The following is a 7,382-nucleotide window of genomic DNA, read 5'->3' on the forward strand; positions in this document are numbered from 1 at the left end:
ATGCCCTTTACTCTTTCCCTCACCCAAATTCTCCTACTGTGAGACCCAATGAATACCTGTATGGGGAGGTTTCTAGATCAGAATCACAGCCCATCACCCTCTCCTGGTCTGAGTTCTCACTCCAGAGTGAACGCTGGAAGCAGCAATTCCTGAAATAAGTGATCCAAGAATTGTGCATCTGTGTGTTTCCATGGAAATGCTTGATGAATAAGTTTTAAACACATGGCAGGATCCCTGTTCACCACTAAGGCTGAGGAACAGCCACATATTGTCAGCGCCTTTGCCACAAAACACTTTGACTAATTATATTTTTACTTGATATCAACCCAATTAGCTTATGCTGTTTATTTCATTTAATTTTCCTTTTGGTTATATAATGGCTGTCACAGTTCCAGGAACAGAGGAGTGAATAGCAGCTATCTCACTTGAGAGCTATTTTTACTCTCTCCGCTTTTCTTCATGACAAAAATATATACATATTATTAATCTGCACTGAAAAAAAAATGTACTTCTTCTGAATGCTTCCCCCTCTCCCAGTAAACATTATGTTTGTTTGAATACAACAGCCAGGTAACAATACCGTGCCAGTTTAGGCCAATTTAGAGTATTCTGTTCAAAGTATTTGTTTCAGTGAGTCCCTTAGGCAAATGCATACAACACGTATGAGATTTCAGTGACTTGTTTCATTTTCCAGCAAATGACAGGGAGTTCTCCTAAATAAGTCCCTGAGTAGTTCACTTGTGTTTCATCATAGCAGTATGTACGGGCTATGGCTATATCAGTAAATTAAATGTGCCCAGGCCTATTCTTTAACATGGAGGCTAAATGGTACAGCCCACACTTGTATTATTGAACTCCCGTTGTTTTCAAAGCAGGGCAGTCTCATACAATCTGCTTATTAGGAATAGTCTGTGTCCCATGCTAACACCTAAAATGTAGCCAGGAATTGTGTGACTCAATTCTGCACTGGTCAAAACCATGCCAGGGGCTTTTCTAGGAATGTTACCATAAAAGGAATTGGGTGCCAGTGCTGGGGTAACATTTTATTTTCTAATAAAGATGCAACCAGTGTTGGTGTCCTTGTCTTGCCCAGTCCAGAACAGCATTGGAAAGGCACAATGCAGTGTTTCCAAGCACATGTTTTTATTTAGAGTCTGTAGAATAACATGAATCCAATGTCAACAGCAAACCATGAGCTGTACAGGAGATGCTCTCAAGACTTTCATGGCTGTGAATGTAACATGTTACTATAATCCCTAAGCAATCATCTTATCATTAGCAATGATACTTTGGTAGTGCTTCAGAGATCTTGTCATGGTACTGTACAAATACAAAGCAAAAGGAGGTATGTAAAGGGCATACTCGTCTAATTTAAATACTCGTAGCCTATTTTGATCATATACTGTATTAGACTTGTAGGATGACCTGCAAAATAATTAGGAGTTTCAGCAGAGAATATTACAAATTATAACTGACCTTTTTGTAACAGAAATTGATATAGAGAGTTTAGTGAATGTTTCACTATAATTTAGTAGACTAATTTTATCTCTTGTAACATAGTTGTGAATGGTTTGTATGTAAATTTGTTGAAAATTCACTATTTTCAAAAAATCATTTATAATCTACAAATTGTTCTCATGGGCTTTATTGCATGTATACAAATGTCGAGCAGACATTGTTTTGCCTGTGATTTCTGTCTGCATGCGGATCATTCCCCACTTTCCTAATAGGATGAGGGCAACTTTTAAGTTAGGCAGGTGTTTGCATCTATAAAGTCCAAGCTTGCCTTTTGTGAACATTTTTCAATATTCACCTCTCATTTGCTGTCATCACAAGCCTCCCTGACACTGAACTCATCGGTGGAATATTTGGCAGTACCAGGTGGCTATTTCTGTTCCCCACTGCCTCTGCGAGGTTGTTAGGCTTTGACATCAGGAGAAGGCGGCGTAGCACTGCACAGCACGAGCCACTTTCTGCAATGTTCAATACTCTGCTCTAAGTCTGGGTCTTTCTGTTTCTTTTCTTGCCCGTGATGCAAGGAGAAGACAGAGAGAGGAAGCAGAGGGGGAGCTTTTGAAATGCTTTGCCTGAACTCTGGCTGGTTTTAGTCACTGTTTCAGAGCTTTGTAAAATCTCAGGTCTGATGAGCACTGAGGACAGAGGAACAGGTAGAGGGGGATTTGCCTGTTTGATGAACTCAGCCTGTATCGCGCTCTGTGAGACCAGGTAATCCGTACTGCGAGACACTGTGTATTACCACTAGATATGAGGAGAAAGAGCCTTGTTTACAGAAAAAAATGGAGCTTTTTATGATCAGCTAACAATGGTAAGCAGGCATTATCACAAAAGGCAGATTTTCTTCTGAAAAAGAAAGGCATTAGGATCTGGTCCTGCACTATTGAAATCAATGCAAGATTGCCTATTCACTGGGCTGGGAACATTGTCTAGTCCTCCTTTTGAAATGTTGAAATGTTCAATAAACACTGACTTGGCAAATTTCTTCAAGAAACAAATTACTTATTTGCACCCATAGAAGCATAAATATAATTTCAGAGGGAGCATGCGTATGATTTAAATTTATTTCAGCAGCAGTTTTCACTAGAAAAGAAATGCAAATTGAAGTATATTTATGATTAGAAAAGAGGCTGTAAGGTTGATACCTTGTTTTTTCACACTACCTGCTTCATCATTGCCTTCTAATCCAACTTGATAAAAATAACGTTCTACTATTTTCATTTCTTTTAAGCCTGTACAGCTGCAAAAAATCAGCCTGAGTAACGCTTTGCCTCTATGCAGTACAAACATTTCCATTCATTTCTGATTCTTGGCCCTTTTATTATGGAGGACAGAAAATGAAGCTCATAGGTGAATTTAAAAAACACGACTCCGTTTTTGGTAGTCATTTGACCTTGTAGTTTTCGTCTTGGATTCTAACCAATTTCGTTACAGAATTTACCACTAATGGCTCCAGAATGCTGTTTTTACATCTGCTTTACTAAATGTAGCTTCATTTGAAGCACAGGGAAGCCAAACAGCCTCTGCTTCGTTACATATATGGGGCAGTGTAAAAAGGCTACGCATTCTGAATCTGCAAAGATGTGTGGAGACAGTTGATTATCAACGTCTTCTGCCTTTCATTAGGCTGGGGATCCCAAATTGGATCATGAAACTTGTTTACTACCTGAAGTCCGAGTGCTTGGAATCAGTGTTAATTCAGAGCCATCTCTAGTGCAAATGCCTGGCATCGAAGATAGATTTCTGGAATAAGAAGAGTTTGCTGTTACATATCTCTGCTCCTGTCAGATTAGTCTAGTTATGCATAATTTTACCAGACTTTTGGCTTCCAGAAAAGCTTGAGCTGGAGGTTCAGAGCAGGTAAGGGTTCTCCTGAAAGCCTGTAAATCTACGCAAATTAACCTATTGTTTTTGATGTCAGCATACATGCTGGCCATTGACCCCCTTATGTATGTGGTGTCAGGGTCCAATGTCCAGAGTGTTTTTTGGGGGCCTGGTTCAGTGCAGTCTAGATGCTATTCTTTTGAGCAGACTCAGCATATGTATGGACTATTGCTGATATCGCTCTGGCTTGTGCCATGTTCTTATTCATCATATTCCCCTGGATGGTACAAGTAATCTCTGTCACAAGGTATATGTTAAATTAACAACTCCTTCTTATCCTTTATGGCAGATGGTCTGTCACCCTTGTCTAGTGCTCGCTACCTCTTCACGTTCAACCTCCCCACTTTTGTTCCCTTGCTTTCATCAGAAAGGCAAAAACAACGATGTTTTCACCTTAAGCAGGTAATAAATAGGAAAGTCTGAGAATGACAAACCCGTAAAGCTACAAAAGGGAGACTAATAGTTGTCCCATGCAATTTCAGAGAATGTTGAACAATGGAGACTAAGCTCAACGTGATGGAGGGAGCAGTGGTTACTCTGAAAATCATGGCCTACCAATAGAAGACTAGACAATGGAGGACTACCAGAAAGGCAGAATGAAGATTCCCGGCCACGATAAGTGTGCAAGGCTGGCATTAAAATCAGATACTCTTGCATGCAGTTGCTTTTAGCAACATACAAAGAAGTCAGAGAGGTAGTCTATCTCTTTTGAAAAAATCAGACCTCAGTCTCCTTTGCTACAGTGTTCTTGTCCTATCCACAACCAATGCAGAAAACAGCTTCCTCAGAAGCAGTGTTTCTTCTGAGAAGGTGAGAAAGATAGAAAGGATGTATTTTTTTCACTTGGAAAATGCATACTATTGTCACTGCTGCTGCAAGCCATGGAGAAAGGTCAGTGGCAGAGACAGCCCAGTTGTCCCACCCTGAGTCAAGTCACCTGGCAACACCAGACCTTGGCTCATGTCTAGTATTTCCATGTGGCAAAACTATTGACAACTGCTGCAGTAGGGATAATAGGATCAGTAATGATTCACAGTGCTGACAGGCCTTAATAGCTGCAAATACTGGCCACATGCTTTCTTTCTGATACCTCTGTGTCAGATGTATATCTCCCTGAGTTGCTGTAAAGTGTCATTGTCTGACGTGCCCCCTGAGTGATTTCTTTTTGCAGTTACTCAACTCCAGCTATTTCTGCCAGTTACTATCACGTGTACTAATGCCAAAATCTTTACTTGTCAGTTGTACTGTTTCTTCAGAGATTTACTAAGAACTCAACTTTTCATCTCTGTGGGGTGTACCAGGAAAAGGAGAAAGCATGAAGGAAGCATACTGACCTGAGTGTTAACAGTTTTAAACTGTTTGGGTTTACATGCTCTAACTGCTAGAAATAAGAAATAAATAAATTTAAAACCTGCTTAAGATCATAGAATATTTTGGGTCAGAAGGGATCTCTAAAGGTCTCTTGACCAACCTCCTGCTCAACACAGGACCATCAGATTACATTGCTGATGGGCCAGGGATGGGAGTTTCCACAGCCTCTCTGGGCCCTGCACCTCTCGCATTAGGGACTTTTTTTTTCTTTATATCCTATTGGAATTTCCCTCACTGCAGCTTGTGCCCATTGCTCCTTGTTTTCCCCTGTGCACCTCTGAGAAGAGTACAACTTCATCTTCTCTGCAGCTTCCCTTTTGCATCTGAACTGTTGATTTACAGCTCAGCCTTCCAGGAAAGTTGTGTGAGAGCTGGTTAAGTCCTGGTTTCTCCACATATTTTCCTTACTGATTACATGGAAAAAGAGTATTCTAAGGCTTTGTGAGAAGAGATGGGGAGAATCAGTTTCTTCTTCTCATGATTTTTGGCCATTAAAATTTTCCCAACTGAAAACCCTAGCAACAAAAATTAACTGATCATCTGAACATTTCGTATAGATAATTCTGACTCATTTAATTCTGCACCTGTAATGTCACTGACATCTGCGGAGTGCTCCTGGTTATTTCTGGAGGTTGAAGTGTAAATAGGAGCTTGGCTGACCTGTCCAATGCTGATTATCTGTACTGCTAAGTGTTAGCAAGCTACCCATCTTGACTTTGGCCCATGCCAACTAGTGCTCTGAGACAGTATGTGGAAATGGTTTAGGAGACAGTATGTGCCAGGGACTGCTCCTATTAGACAGCATGGATGAGATTGCATCAGGTTTGGCTTTGTTCACTCTCATCTGCCAACACTGTCCCAGCAGGCTTTGCTCCCTCAGACATCTCCACAGGCCTCATGCCACCTCTGTGTCAAGCAACATATAACCTTGGTCTGCAACACAGACCTCATGTTGTTTCAGGTAACTTGAAGTGGAAAAAAATCACTGTCAATATACTAATTATGCCTTAAAACCAAGAGACATAAAGTCCACACAAGACTCAGAGCCAAGTGCTCTGCAACATGGCATGGACATCCAGGGCCACTTGCTCTCAGGGTTGCAGAACAATTCCTGGCCTGGTTTTATTTAGCATTATAGACGTAGTCAGATTGATGATGGGCCTGGTGCATATTCTAGTATGTGAAAAATTTAGAAATCAAGGCAGGCAGCAGTTGCCCTTGTCAAAGTCTATCTGTCCAGTAAGGTCACTAGAGAGGAGAGAAATAAACCCTCACAGAAGGAGTTGATACCACCAGTTTTCCCAATTTCATGTTTGCAGGAGAAGCCAGCCCTTCTCTCTCTTTGCTGTTTTCTATCCCAACTCTATTTCTGTCCTTTTTTCCTCCCTTTCCTCAAGTAAGGGTGGCTTTACTTGAATCTTCCTCCTTGGGATAGCCAAATACAATTTTTGCCTGCGTTGCTGAAGAACCTTGAGACAGCTTTGTGCCTGAATATTCATAGAGCTCCTTGGGCAGGTGTTGGAACCATCTTGACTGCTGCACAGACATAGTCTGACAGCTTGCTTTGCTTTGATCAATGAACTATCATAAATATAAGGCATAGGAAGAATGACGAAGGATATTTTTGTCAGAAAGGAAGGACTTGATTCAATCAATATGCTGTACCAGTCGACTGAAGCCAGTAACTTATGCAAAGAAGTAAGCCTGCAGACCAAGCACAAGAAGTTCTAGTACTTTCCTACAGAAATGGGCAGAAGACACTATATATTGATACAGATCTTGGACCTGATCAGCTTACGGTTAGGGAATCTGAGATGACTTTGAGAGAGTTTACTTTTTCTCTGCAAAACATCACCTACACTGAGTAAACTTTCCCTAGGTCAAGTTGATCGTTCACCGGGGAAACCACCTGGCGTTGGTGCTCTGGGTAGCGTGTGTGTGTGCTACGATGCAAAGTAGCACACATACACTACTGACTGCTACTTTGCAGCTGATTTTGCCCACCAGCAGCTTCCTAGTGAAGCAAGGCTTTGGGAGAGCCGTTTGAATGCCATTGGTAAAGATGAGGTGTTTGAGCCAGAAAGAACTGTCACTTGCTATGTCTGCTTTTTCAAAAAACATGGACTGCAGAGAACAGAGTGACATTGAAGTACAGATACCTGTTTCCTGCTACCTCCCAATTCTCAAAAGAAGACTGAAAAAATGTCACATATTTTTTTCCTCCTCGATTTACGTTCAGCTGCACCCCAAACAGGCTGCCCCCAGGTCACAGACATTGCCTAAGCATATTGGTTTTCCTTCTGCTATTACTCTTGCATGAAGTTCCAGAAGGGGCTGGAAAGACTGTGAAAATTTAAACAGCCAAGAACTTTTTTTTTTTAAATCTCGTAATGGAGATCTTTCTTGATAACTACTTTACAGTCAAGGGAGGATTTTGGTGGCTTTTGCTTCTATGCAACGTATTTCAGAAGAGCAAGATGCTCCTCCCTTGCAAAAATCAGGCAGGATTTTAATATTTTTGCACACTTGAGAAGAAAAATTACTAAAATTTTTCTCATAGATGCTGGGGAAACAACATTTTTGTGATTGCTGCTGTCTCTCGTGGTGGTGAC

Source organism: Calonectris borealis, chromosome 1 (assembly GCF_964195595.1).
Source record: "Calonectris borealis chromosome 1, bCalBor7.hap1.2, whole genome shotgun sequence".
NCBI classification, from domain to species: Eukaryota; Metazoa; Chordata; class Aves; order Procellariiformes; family Procellariidae; genus Calonectris; species Calonectris borealis.